General features: G+C 55.1%; 1 protein-coding gene across 5 annotated transcripts in view; it reads right to left on the bottom strand.

The window, feature by feature from the left end:
* The window catches only part of CDK5RAP2 (CDK5 regulatory subunit associated protein 2), a 2172192-nt gene that overhangs the window by 703242 nt on the left and 1454827 nt on the right, over positions 1 to 14123 (bottom strand). The window lies entirely within an intron of this gene.

Raw genomic sequence — 14123 nt, 5'->3', positions numbered from 1 at the left:
GAGTACACTCCGGAGCCCCGGAGCCTCTTCGGGACGAGTTCTATCGCACCCTTTTTCAGCATTGCTAGTACCCCCAGAAGTAGCTGTGGGACGTGGTTTTCCTTCCTGGCCACAGGTGGTAGACGGGGACACTTTCTTTGGAATTCCAGAGTGTGCCCGTGGGCCAGCGCGTCCTGCACCCAACAGTCGGTGGAGATGGACTCCCACACATTGATGAATGTCGCCAGTCGGCCTCCCACCGGGGTGCTTCGGTGGGGGCCCGATGCCGCGGCCGGTTCAATCCTGTTTCGCCGAGGCCTTGGCCTCCTTGGCGACGACGTCCTCTGGCCTTGCTGCGACGAGGACCGGGCCGCTTGGCGGTACGACGAGGAACCGCCACCAAATCCTTTGGAAGCATATCGAGGCTTGCCTCAGGCGGTCCGAAAGGGGCGGCCGTCGTTGATGGAGAACCCAAGGCCCTGGCCGTCTCGGTGTCAGCCTTGATGGCCTGTAGTAACTCGTCCACTGCCTTGCCGAACAGGTTGTTCCTGTTGAAGGGCATGTCCAGCACCCTGGTCTGTACGTTCTGATGGAAATCGGTGGCCTTAAGCCAACCGCGCCCGCGAAGGCAAACGGTGTTGCCCATCTGGCGAAAGCCGGTGTCAGTGATGTCCGTGGCCACCGTGATGGCGTGGTCCGAAGCCACCTTGCCTTCCTGCAGGATTTCAAGGGCTTCCGCCCTCTTGTCGTCTGAGAGGAAGTCCATGAGGGGAGCAAGCTTGAAGCACAGCTCCCTGTCGTAGAGCGCCACGATCGCAAGGGCGTTGACCGCTTTGATGGTCGTCACCACCAATGAGATGACTCGTCGCCCCATGGCGTCCAGCTGCTTCCCCTCGCCGTCCGGTGGGGAAGTGTAAGTTGAGCACGACGCCCCTGCCAATTTCTTCTTGGCCGCTGCAGAGACCACCGAATCAGGGGACGGCTGAGCTCTGAGGCACATCGGGGTGGAATCTGGGACCCGGTACTACTTCTCATACCAGTCCCTCTTCGCAGGAGCCGTTCTTGAAGAGCGACAGTCCTTCGTCCCAGATATCATCTAATAACGGTACTGAGAGGACGGTCTTCCTCTTGACCTCCCGTCGCTGGTAGAGGAAACCCTCCTTCTGTTCTTCGGGACAAAGTTGGAAGAGCACTGAGGCCCTGCAGATCATGGCGTGGAAAGAGCCAATTTCGTCAGGAGGGGAGGTCCGGGCAGAAGGTGATAGGAGATCCGTCCCGTCATCACCACCGTCGTCGTCGTCCGTCCCCGTCGTCGCCGTCTTCGTTCCAGTCTAATCCCTCGGTGGAGGGGAAGGAGGTGAAGGCTGTAAAGGAGGTGGAGGATGGATTCGCCTCCGCTTGTTCGGTGGGCTTCCCGGCGGTCCAGGCGCCACTGGATCATCCGCTGGGGTTAAGGGCAACCTTGTCCTTATCTCCGTACACAGGGCCTGGATAGCCATCAAGATTGCACCTGAGTTGTCCTGTGGCACAGGCACCGGTTGAGACGGGAGCGACGGCTGGGGAGTAGGGTCCTCCGTCTCCCCCACGGTCCGCGGCTCCTCGTCGACTCCACCGTCGCTTTCTATGTCTGCCTCATCGGGATCCCTCCCGTAGGACCGGACTTCCTCGAACTTCTTGTCCAGGATCTTTGCGATGCCAGCCAGCTCATCTTCAGAGGTGGTATCTGTGTCCGTTATGGCTACCGTGCCCCCCCCTCTTTCTCCACCCGGAGTTTCACGGGGGTCTTATCGATAAGCTGAAAAGCGGATTCCCTCTGGGGTGGCGAGGAAACTCTAAGCCCGAAAGTAGTCTCCACTGGGGTAGCCTCCACAGGCTTCGCCAGGGCCATCACAACTCCTTCGATCGAGGTCTTAGCTGGGTGAATCAGGGCCTTCTCGACTTTGGGCGCGCCTGAGGCCTTCACCTTGGGGTGAGGGTTGCTGCCTCGCTCACCCTCGGCTGCCGCCGTCGGGATCGCCAGGGGCTTCTCCCGAAGCTTACCTGGGTTCTCCGACTTCCTCTTCATCGAGCCACAGCGTTGGCTCGTGGTGGATGGGTCAGTGACATCGTGCTGTGCCTGGCAGCCAAGGAGCCTGAACCACCGGCGCTCCCGGTGCCCGCAGACTTGCGGTGCTTTGCCTTTTGTTGGGCCCCTGTCGCTGGAGCGCCCTCAAAGGTCTTAGAAGACCGCTTGGATGACGACTTCTCACCTGCTGCTGGGCTTTTCCCCTCCAGCCAGTTGGTGAGTCGGGTATGACGATCCTTCATTGTCCGCTCGGACATGTTCTTACAAAACGCACAGTCCTTCTCCATGTGCGATTTGTGGTCGTGAAGGCAGTAGAAGCACCGAGAGTGCTCATCTTCCTTGAAGACATTCTGTAATCTGCATCCAGGGCAGCTCCTGTACAGGCGTCGTGTTTCCTTTGCCCTGGGCCATGTCCACGAGGGGTAGGCCGTAAAAAGTTCTTCCGGGAATCCTCCAAGAAGTGAAAACTCTATGAAAATTCGCCCTTGAGGGGCGTAGAAAATTCTGAAACGGGTACCTGTTGATCGGAAGTAGAATCGGTGGAGCTTGAGGCTCGATTGACCGAAAAAATAAGACTAAACTCTTCGAAAAATCTCAAAACGCAGTAAAAGCTCAAGAGCTATAGAACGAGGACTCCCAACACTTGAACGTGCGGTAAAAATCTGAAGATGGCTGCCAGAGTGGGGGCTTAGGTAGAGGGCAGTCATTGGCTGGGGGCAGTATGACCCAGAGACCAGTGATTGGTTACTAGTAGAAAGACAGTTCAGAAACAAACCAAAATGATTTTTTCTTTACCGAGGATTCCAAGCCTGACGACAGGGAATATTCATGAGCATGTGAATCCATGCCAGACCCCATGCTGGAGAAAGCAAAAAAGAGACTTATTTTAGAAAGGTCTCCGACAGGAGCGGAAAACACTCCTACGTGAAGTCTGGCTGTAACGGGATGGCTAGGAGGGTAAGACTGCGTCTTACTGTGCGTTCCTGGCCCAGAGAACAAGCTGTGTCTGGAACAGCATCTAGTTGCTGGAAAGGAAACTGGTGGCGTGCAAACTACGAGCCGGTACGGTGCACGCACTGAATATATATATATATATATGGGCCATTGTCGTGGAGACGGGGGCCTGAGGTGATCGTGTCGCTGTGATTGGTTAGGTGTGTAGTCAGCGTCCTGACAGCATTGTGTGGTGGGCACGGAAGATCAGCGAGTGGTTGTAGCAACAGTCAGTGTTGCTAGGCAACCCCGGGGGCATGGATCCTGGCGCAATGCAGGTAAAAAAGGACGCGAATCATGGGTGGAAAGGCTCGGTGGCAGAAGCATAACCGAGTGCACATGAAGGTTTGTGACAGATTTAAAATGGTAAATAGGGGAGGGAACCCATGAGAGAACATGGGGCGTGCTGAGTCCCTAATGGAAGGACAGGGGCTGGTTGAGCGCCAACGCACAGAGGTGAGGAGGCGTGCGCAGACTGGATGTCCAGCACAGAGGGACGTGTGGATTAAGACATCTGTGGAAGGGCTAAGTCGATCATGACCAAAGTGGGAATGGGGCCAGGGAAGGCTAAGTGTGCAGGGGGGGGAGGGCAGGGGAGATGGACAGGGAAACCCCTGCCAACCCCTCCCCCCGAGTGCAGGGATGCAAGGCCTGCACTGATTATGTAGTGGACAACAGCCCCTGGTTGGATGCGGAGCAAGACACAAAAGCAGCTGGCACATGAATGTATGGAGATTCATGGGGGCGTAGCCACTCTGTGAAACGTCCTGGTGATTACAGTATAATGTGCATCTCATTCAGGGCCTCTTTTTCAGAGCTCATGGTGTGGATCCACCAGCCATCTTTTTTGGTCCAGTGAGGCATGTATGTTAGGCGTGTTAATCCTTCTAAGATCCACCACTGAATGTCCTCATGGGAGTGCTGGTGTCTGATGAAGTGGGTAACCATAGGTGCTTTAAGTGTTTTGCACCTGATCTTGAGCGATGTTCCACAATTCTTTTATGGACAGGCCTGCATATCTGGTCAACATATCGCTTTCCGCATGGGCATTGCACAGAATAGATGACATTGGCCGTCTTGCAGTTGGAGAAATGTTTGAACTTGCATGCTTTCCCCTTTATGTCAAAGCTTTGCATTTTGCTGTTAAATCTGCAAACACTGCAAGTGCCACATGGGAAATGTCCTAATATGGGTCTCATGTTCAATAGGGTGTTTCTATTGCTGGGGCTGCGGAAGCATGAGTTGGTCAGGTAATCCATGAGATTTTTGGATCTTTTTAGTGCCATTAAAGGAACTGGTTCGTTAGGAAGTATAGTCTGGACCAGTGGCCAGAATTTTCTGATGTTATCCTTAATCTTGGCGCACACAAGTCTCTTCTCTGCACGTTTCATGGTTTTAGGTGTCAGAAGAACCTGTCTGGGAGAGCATCAGGCTCTCTTATGTGAGTTCCTGATGACATGTTTGGGATACCCTCTTGCTTTTAGCCTTTCATCCAATTTCAGTGCTTGTTCTTGATAATCGGCTACATCAGAGCAGTCGTATCCGTAGGTATTGGCCATAGGGTAAGTTGTTGCGCAAAGTGGTAGGGTGATGACTCGAGTAATGAAGCAATGTATTGTGGTCAGTGTCTTTCTTAAACACTGTGCACTGCAAGGTGTTATGGTCCGTCCATATGGTCAGGTCCAAGAAGTTGACTTTTTAATGGCGTCATGACATGGTGAACTGAATGTTAGGATTTCGGTTGCTAAGCCATTGGAGGAACTCCTCCAGATGTTCAGGGGTCCCATGGCAAATGAAGATCACATCGTCGATGTAGCGCTTTCATTTGTGTATATTTTCATGGAATGGGTTTGCTTGTGTCATGACCTGTTGTCTTTCAAACTGGGCGCAAACACTGCACCCATGGCCGTGCCTTTAGTTTGTAGATAGAAGCTTTTATCAAACATGAAAAATTGAGAAATGACAGGTCCAGGACTACCACCAGATCAGCTTGGTTGTCCTTGGGTACCACAAAAATCCTAGAGTAGAAACTGGAGCCCCTGTCTGACTTAGGAACTGGGTTCCACTGCCTGCATCTCCAAGAGCGAAACAACCTCCCATAAAGGAGCCAGGGACCCAATCTGACAAAGAGCAGAGGATGGTAGAGGAAAAGGAAGACTCAACCCTGAAGGAGGCTTACCTCTACAGGGGGAGGCCAGGAAGAAACTCCCCCAGCTCCCGCCACAGCTTTGGTTAGTCATGGCTAAAAGGGCATCAGCATTGGATTGCCGCAGATGAGGTCCTGAGATGGAGCAACAGCGCTTGCCCAAAGACTCGAGGAACTTGCCCTCCTTGGAAAGACAACTGGGGGGGCTTCCATGGAGGAAGACATGGAGGAAGACAATGGTTTAGAATATAATAAGGCTGCAGCCACCACTGAAGAATGCGGCTGCGGGTGGGAGGCCAGGAGGATTGGCTCCCCGTCCGTTGGCCTAAACCTGCTGTCTAGCTTCTTGTTCATCTAGGGTTTCTCTGAGACCTTTCTCGCCACCTGCAGGACATCCTTCTGGAGGGATGCCAGACTGGATCGGGGTGCGCTTGACCAATACCTTTGCTCGGGCAGAGGGACCCCCAAGAACTCAGACAGGCCCTGAAGGCTGTCATGTAGGGCCTTTCGGATGACGAGAGTTCATCGTTCTGGGCATCGTCGTCATTATCGCTGTCATAGCGCCCGCCCCCTTTTTTTATAGAGCGAGGGGAGTCTGGACCTTGGGACACAGGTGCCGACAGAGTCCCCCCTAAGTCCGGCAGCGAAGACAGGTCCAACGGCTGTTGAGGAGGAAGCATTGGTGGTACAGAAGGAGGTGGAGGGGTCTGAACAACCGGTAGGGCCTGGAACGCGGGAGGAACCAGCACTGTAACCGGCATCGCTGGAGGAACGGGAGGAGTACCCAGAGGAGGGCATGGGGAGGCACCACTTGAGGGATGACCTCCTTCACTTTATCCTTTAGGAGCCCCTTTTCTGCGGGGAACGCATGAGGAAGCAGTCCTCGCTAGCGGCCGGGTCCCTAGGGGTCCAGCCCTCAGTGGCGTTCCTGGCCAAATCGCTGAGGCGATTGGGGCGTGTAGCCATAAATCTGCAATTGGTAGATCTATTCCTGAGGAGACCAGATGGCTGTACCGTAAAATCTGCTGCCATTTCCAGAAGGAAGGAGACAGGGATCATCTTACAAAGCCCATTCAATGGGAGAAAGCACGGGCGGGCCCGGAGTTGGATCCAAGATGGTCGCGTGCCTGTCAGGCTCTGACAAAGTGACTCTCTGCCATTTTGAAGCCTTGAGCCATGAGAGGCCTCAGACACGGGAGGATACAGCTTGGGCCTTGCACTTGAAGCAGAAGCGTCAACCTCAGAGATCACTCTGGTGGGTGCTGAGCCTTCGGCTGGTGAGCCGGTTGTCGTAACGCCAGGACTCACGACCTCTGAGCGAGCTCGGGTAGGCTGGACACCCTCAGCACCTGTGCTGGTAGGCGTACTGGGTCGTGCAAAGGACAGACTCTTGGAGGTATTACGCGACGATCCCTTACCGCTTGGGCTTGAAGAGGACGCACCTGATCACTCTTCCGAGGATAGCCTGGTAGGGCCTGTGAGCCCCTCGGCTTGGGACCCAGCAACCTTAGAGGCCTCAGGCATGTCAGAACCGTAATCCGAGGAACCCCTATCCGTGGGAAGGCCGTGAAAGGAGTCGCCGTGCTGCGGGCCGTGCTGAACAGAGGGCCTACCTTGTCTAGATGAGAGGTCCTGGAGATGAAGTCCTTAAGGTGGGGTGGAGGAGAAGTGCAGACGATCTCCCTCCAGTGCCACAACCGATTCTTCAATGTCCTGTGACTGAGAGCGCTTCAAGCCGAACATGCGTCCCAGCCGTGGTTGGGCACCAGGCACTCAAGACAGAGTGCATGAGGGTCCAAGGCCGGGAATTAACGGTTCCATGAGGCACATCTCGTGAATCCTCCTGCAGCCAACAGGCGCCAGGGGATTGGAAAACAGAGAAGGGGGGCAAGCTGAAAGTTAAAAAGTATCAGCGGGGCATTCTCACACCAGAGGGCACGACCCTGTGCACAGTTCTAAATTTAAATGGGAATCTCAATTATTCACTGCAAAAGGTTCCGGTATCGTCCCCAGGTTGGGGAACACCCACAAGTACGGAGGAAAGGGGACGGGACATACGAGTAAGAACATTACTGAGAGGCAAGTAATGTGTTCTTCTAATGGACTCCTTCCTCCCGCAGACTCCTCATCTAAGATATACTCCCAAAGCAGTACGACGACGTGGAGGAGGGAGGGTAGCAAAGACACATCCTAAACTAGAAAATTCTGATGGACAGCTCTGCCAAAACAAGTGTTCTAACGAGACATAGAATCCAAGCAGTAATGCTTAGCAAAATTTTGCAATGAAGCCCACGTAGCTGCTTGGCAAATATCCATAACAGGCACTCTGTATTGCAGAGTCGAGGTGGCGACCTCTGGTGGAGTGAGTCCTGAGACCCTCCGATCCTTGCCTGCCAGATCGTGGCTTTCTGAGATGCAGAGATTGAACCAATCGAGGCAGGGTCAACACTAAATTTAAATTCCACACCAGAACAACAAACGTGGGGGAAAGAAACTGGAAAGACTCCCTTTATCCCCTCAGGAATTGAATGATTGTGGGGATCATGAAAAAGGAGCCCTGCTCCAGGGTCCTCTTGAAGATCAAAATCGTAGCAAAATACCCCTTTCCTGTACCAAGAAGAACAAGTTACTCTCTTACCTGGTAACGTTCTTTCGATGGGATGGTCCGACGACGTATTCCATACCTATGACAGGTAATCCCCACAGCTGTGCTGCTTCGGAAAATGTTCGGCGTCTGCGTCCTGCATCAATGACGTCGATACGCTGTGCTCGAGGGCCTCCGTCGAGCCGACGTCACCGGATTTTATAAGTAGGACGTACGACGCCCGTAGCCTCAGTTGTAGTTTTTTCCCCAGAACGTGTGGCACCAATCTTCTACCAGTATGACCACAGAAAGCCTTGCGGAAAGGTAAGATGCAATTGCATAAGAAATTCTGTAGCAGGGCAGGTAGGGAGGGAGCAATATGGAATACGTCGTCGGACCATTCCATCGAAAGAACGTTACCAGGTAAGAGTAAATTCTTCTTCGAGGGGATTGGGTCCTCCGACTTATTCCATATCTATGACAGACTCCCAAAGCAGTACCAGCGTATGTAGGAGGGAAAAGAATTTAGAATATAGAAATTTAGAATGCCCAATCAAATTGCAGAGTAAAGGACTGCTTTGCCAAAGGCCATATCCTGCCCATGGATAGAATCTAGGGAGTAGCGTCTAACAAACGTATGGACCGAAGCCCAAGTGGCTGCTTCACAGATGTTACGAATAGGAACACCCCTCTACAGGGCAGTAGAGGCAGCCATACCTCTAGTAGAATGGGCATGTAAGCCTACCGGAGGGTCCTTACCCGCCAAGCGGTAACATTCAGAAATTGCCAAGATAATCCATCTAGACAAAATCTGCTTAGTAACAGCTTGTCCCAAACGCCTTCCAGCGTAACCAATAAAGAGCTGATCGTCCACTCTGACCCGGGAAAAGCGTGAAATGTAGAAACTTAAAGCTATCCTAGGATCCAACCTATGGAGCCTCTCCTCGTCCTTACCAGCATGCAGAGGAGGATAGAATGCCGGAAGAATGACCTTCTGGCTTCAATGAAATTCCGATACAACTTTTGGAAGAAACGAAGGACGGACTCTAAGGACAACCCTGTCCTTATGAAACACAGTGAAGGGTGGCTTAACAGAAAGTGCCTGCAACTCACTCACTCTGCGAGCGGAAGTAACCACAACTAAAAATACAGTTTTAAGGGTTAACAGTCTCAAAGGACAGGAATGTAAAGGCTGAAATGGAGCACTCAATAGGAAATTTAGAACAAGGTTCAAATCCCAACCGGGCACCTGGAAAGGTGATGGTGGAAACACATTCGTGAGCCCTTTCAGAAACTGAGAAATTAAAGGAATTTTGAAAATAAGAACACTCCTCAGACGAGTGCTTAAATATGGACAGCGCCGCCAGGTAACTTTAATGGTACCCCCACTTGCAGGCCCTTGTGGGCTAAAGAAAGCAAAAAAGACAGAACCACAGGAATGTCACATGAAAAAGGATCCACATTCTTAACCCTGCACCAGTCCCAGAACTTTCTCCAACGGCAACGGTACAGGGACTTTGTTGCAAGCCGTCTGGCCGAAAGCAACACCTCCATCACGTCTTCAGGGAGGTCCCAATCTTTATACCTCAACCTTTCAGAAGCCAAGCGTGAAGGTTGAGGGATCTGACCTCTGGATGGAGAACGTGACTCCCCCTCCCATGAGAGCAGATCGTCTTGGTAGGGAAGACGACGTGGAGGGCAGATGGACACGTCGAGAAGGTCCGGGTACCACGTTCTCTGGGACCATGCCGGAGCAAGGAACAAGTTACTTACCTGTAACTGTTGTTCTCCAGCATGGGTCTGGCATGGATTCACATGCTCATGAATATTCCCCGTCGTCAGGCTGGGAATCCTCGGTAAAGAAAAAACCAGTATCAGTTTCGTTTCTGATCTGTCTTTCGTAGTAATAACCAATCACTGGTCTCTGCGTCATACTGACCACAGCCAATGACTGCCCTCTACCTAAGCACCGCCTCTGGCAGCCATCTTCAGATTTGGAAGCACGTGAAGTGGCAGTATGACCAAGTGAAGAGCCGCAGAGGGGTAGGCGGGAGGGTTCGCATGTGAATCCATGCCAGACCCATGCTGGAGAACAACAGTTACAGGTAAGTAACTTGTTCCTTCTCCAGCATGGGGTCTGGCATGGATTCACATGCTCATGAATAAAGAATACATAGCAGTACACACATGCACAACCACGGGAGGTGGCAAAGGCTCAACATTAAGCATTGCATCAAACTCAACATTAAGCATCTTACCTCCTCACCAGGCTCACCTCAGGCGAACAGGTTGCGCAGCACTGCTTGGCCGACCCTGGACTCCTCCCTGGAATCCCGATCGACGCAGTAGAACTTCGTGAAGGTGTGCGTCGACCTCCACGTAGCAGCCCTGCATATGTCCAGCAGGGGCACACCAGAAAGGAACGCCGTGGTAGCTGCGATCGCTCTGGTGGAATGGGCTCTCGGACGGCCGGGCAGCGGTCAGCTTGCCAACTGATGACAGTACATGATACAGCCGGAGAGCCATCTGGAAATGGAAGCCTTCGAGAGAGCCTTCCCCCGATTGACAGGTCCAAAGTTCACAAAGAGTTGTGACGTCCTCCGAAAACACTTAGTGCGGCCCACCTAGAACTTCAGCGCTCTAGCCACATCCAGCGAGTGCAAAGTCCTCTCAGCCGGCGACGAAGGCGACGGGAAGAACACAGGCAACACCAAGGGTTCGTTGAGATGGAAGTCCGACGGTACCTTGGGCATGAAGGAGGGGTGCGTCCTGAGCACTACCCTCGTGTCGTGAAAAGTCAAGTACGGGGCCTTGCAGGAAAGGGCCTGGATCTCTCCCACCCGTCGTGCGGAGGTGATGGCCACAAGAAACGCTGTTTTCCACGACAGAAACTTCAACGGGGCCGAGTGCAGAGGCTCGAATGGAGGTCCCATGAGCTTGGTCAGCACCACGTTGAGCTCCCACGCCAGGGCCGGAGCCTTCTCCGGCGGGAACGATCTGAACAGTCCCTTCATGAACTCTTTCACCAGACGATGAGACCACAAGGATGTCCGTCCCGTGGTTCTGGTGTATCTGGAGATCGCAGCAAGATGAATCTTGATGGACGCGTGTGCCAGTCCAGCTTTGGCCAGCGTCAGCAGGTACGGCAGAACTTGGGGAGCCGTAATCCGTAGAGGGTTAATCTTCTGTGCGTGGCACCAGACAGAGAACCTCTTCCATTTGTGTCCGTAGCATTTAAGAGTCGAGGACGCCCTGGCCTTTGCAAGAACCTCTCTGCAGTCGGCCGGTATGTCGTATCCTCCAAGCTCTAGCGCTGCAGGAGCCAGGCCTGCAAGTTCAGCGATTTCGGGTCGTGGTGGAGGATGGCGCTTCCTTCCCTGGAGAGCAGATCCGCGTCCACCGGCAGCTTGATTGGCGGGGACGCTGACAAGTCCAGAAGGTCCGGGAACCATATCTGCCTCGGCCACGCAGGTGCGACGAGGATCATCCTGCACCGTGACCTCTTGAGCTGGTTGACGAGCCGGATTAGCAGTGGCAAAGGAGGGAACGCGTAGAGGAACAGGCCCTCCCAGGGGAACGAGAAAGCATCGCCCATGCTCCTCGCCTGGGGAAACCTGCTGGCGAACCTCCGGCACTTGGAGTTCGTCGCCGTCGCGAACAGGTCGATCTGGGGTGTGCCCCACCGTCGGAAGAGGCGATCCACTAGATCCTGCCGTAGTTCCCACTCGTGGCACGAGCGCAGCTCCCTGCTGAGTGAGTCGGCGATGGTGTTTTTTATCCCTGCCAGATGAAACGGCACCAGAAACATCCCTTGGGCGACTGCCCAATGCCACAGGTCCTGCGCCTCCTTGGACAGTGCTGGGGACCTGGTTCCGCCCTGTTTTCTGATGTAAAACATGGTGGTGGTGTTGTCGGTGAAGATCCTCACCACCTTGCCCTTGAGGGACGGAAGCGTCCAGGTAGGGGTAGACGTGGATCCCTTCGCGGCGCAGCTGAGCCGCCACCGGTGCGAGGCACTTGGTGAACACCCGGGGTGCCGACCGTAGACCGAAGGGGAGGGCTTTGAACTGGTAATGCCGCCCTTGGACCACAAACCTGAGGAATTTTCGGTGCCCCTTCAAGATGGGAATATGGAAGTAGGCATCCTCCAAATCCAACGACGACAGGAAGTCTCCTTCCTCCAGCTGACCCAGGACGTGCTGGAGGGTGACCATCCGGAACTTTTGCGCCTTGATGAACTTGTTCAGACGTTGCAGGTCCAGGATGGGGCGCCATCCCCCCCGTCTTCTTCTTCACGAGGAAGTATCTCGAGTAGACTCCGGAGCCCCGAAGCCTCTTTGGGACGAGTTCGATGGCGCCCTTCTTGAGCATCGCCTTCACCTCCAGGAGAAGTTGAGGGACGTGAAGTTCTTTCCTGGCCACGGGGGGGACGCGCGGACACTTTCTTTGAAACTCGAGCGCGTGGCCCCGGGCCAAGGCGTCCAGCACCCAACGGTCGGTGGAGATGGACTCCCACACGCTGACGAAGCTCGCCAGCCGGCCTCCCACCGGGGTGCTTCGGTGGGGGCCCGACCCCCCGGCCGGTTCAATCCTGCTTCGACGAGGCTTTAGCGCCTTGTCCTTGGCGATGGCGGGGTCCGCCAGGCTTGCCTCGTCCTCTGTAGGCCTCCTGAGATGACGAGCGGGCCGCTTGACGGTAGGAGGAGAAACCGCCGCCGGAACCTTTGGAGGCGCCCTTGCCTCCGCTGCTCCGAAAGGGCATCCGTCGTTGTTGCAGAACTCCAAGGGCCCGGGCCGTCTCGGTGTCCGCTTTAATGGCCTGAAGGGAATCGTCCACCGTTTTCCCAAACAGGTTGTTCCCATCGAAGGGCATGTCCAGGACTCTGGTCTGAACGTCTTGACGGAAGTCCGTAGCCTTGAGCCATCCACGCCGCCTAAGGCAAACGCTGTTGCCCAACTGGCGGAACCCAGTGTCGGCGATGTCCGTCGCAACGGTAATGGCGTGGTCCGAAGCCACCTCACCTTCCTGCAGGATCTCCAGGGCCTCTGCCCTCTTGTCGTCCGGCAAGAAGTCCAGCAGGGGAGCCAGTTTGTACCAGAGCTCCCTGTCGTATCGGGCCACGATAGCCAAGGCGTTGGCAGCTTTAATCGTCGTCGCTGCAGACGAGATGACTCTGCGTCCCATAGCGTCCAATTTCTTTCCCTCGCCGTCCGGTGGGGAAGTCGATGTGGAGGCCGCACCCCCCCCGCTTTTTTCCTGGCCGCCGCGGAGACGACGGAGTCCGGGGTAGGCTGCGCCCGGAGGCACAGGGGGGCCGTGTCCGGGACCCGGTACTTTTTCTCGTACCGGTCTCTTCTAGCTGGCGTCGTGGACGGGTTCTTGAGGAGGGTGAGGCCCTCATCCCAAATGTCGTCCAATAGAGGCACCGCGAGGACCGTCTTCCTCTTGGCCTCGCGCCGCTGATAAAGGAAACCTTCCTTCTTCTTCTCCTCAGGGCAGAGTTGGAAAAGCTCGGCAGCCCTTGCGATCATTGAGTGGAACGATCCAATCTCGTCGGGCGGAGAAGCCCTGGTGGGAGGCGACGACGGTACATCCTCGTTGTATACCTCGTCGTCCGTACCCGTCGCTGCCGTGTCAGTCCCCGTATCATCCCCTCGGGTGGACGGGGAGGAGGGCTGGAAGGGGCGCGACGGCTGAAAAGGAGGTGGAGGGTGGATCCTTCTTTTCTTGGTAGGGGGAACACCAGAAGGTCCCGGTTCTGGGTCCCCCGACGGGAGAGGTTCCGTCGGCAACGGTAGTCTCGTCCTTATCTCAGAGCATAAGGACTGTATAGCCAACAAAATGGCCGCCGAGTTGTCTCGCGGCGCTGGCAGAGGGGAATCCGACGGGCGATCAGGGGCCCCGTCGGTACCCTCGACGATGTCGTCGTCACCTGCGTCGGGATCTATCCCGACGGGCCGGTCTTCTTCCACGCCGAGGCCGTGGCTTAAGACCTCGACCAGCTCCTCCTCCGAGGTTGAGGCCGAATCTACGACGACGCCCTGCCCCCCCTTTTTCTTCCCCACGGGGGATTTCACGGGGGTCCTATCGATGGGCACAAAAGAGGACTCCCTCCGAGGTGGCAGGGAGACTCTGAGCCCCGAGGTCGCCACCACTGGTGTAGCCTCCACAGGCTGAGCCAGGGCCGCCGCGACAGTTTCGATAGAGGGCTTGGCCGGATGGATTAAGGCCTTCACCACCTTAGGTGCGCTCACCGCCTTATCCTTGAGGGGGGGGACACTGCCTCGCTCCCCCTCCGCCTTCGAGCTCGACCGGGGCCTCTCCAGGAGCTTCGCCGGGTGCTCGGCCTTCCTCT

The sequence above is a fragment of the Ambystoma mexicanum genome, chromosome 8 (assembly GCF_040938575.1).
Source record: "Ambystoma mexicanum isolate Mex_15411 chromosome 8, UKY_AmexF1_1, whole genome shotgun sequence".
Taxonomy (NCBI): Eukaryota; Metazoa; Chordata; class Amphibia; order Caudata; family Ambystomatidae; genus Ambystoma; species Ambystoma mexicanum.
Note: the sequence above shows the minus strand (reverse complement) of the source record. Positions and strands in the feature narration are given on the sequence as shown.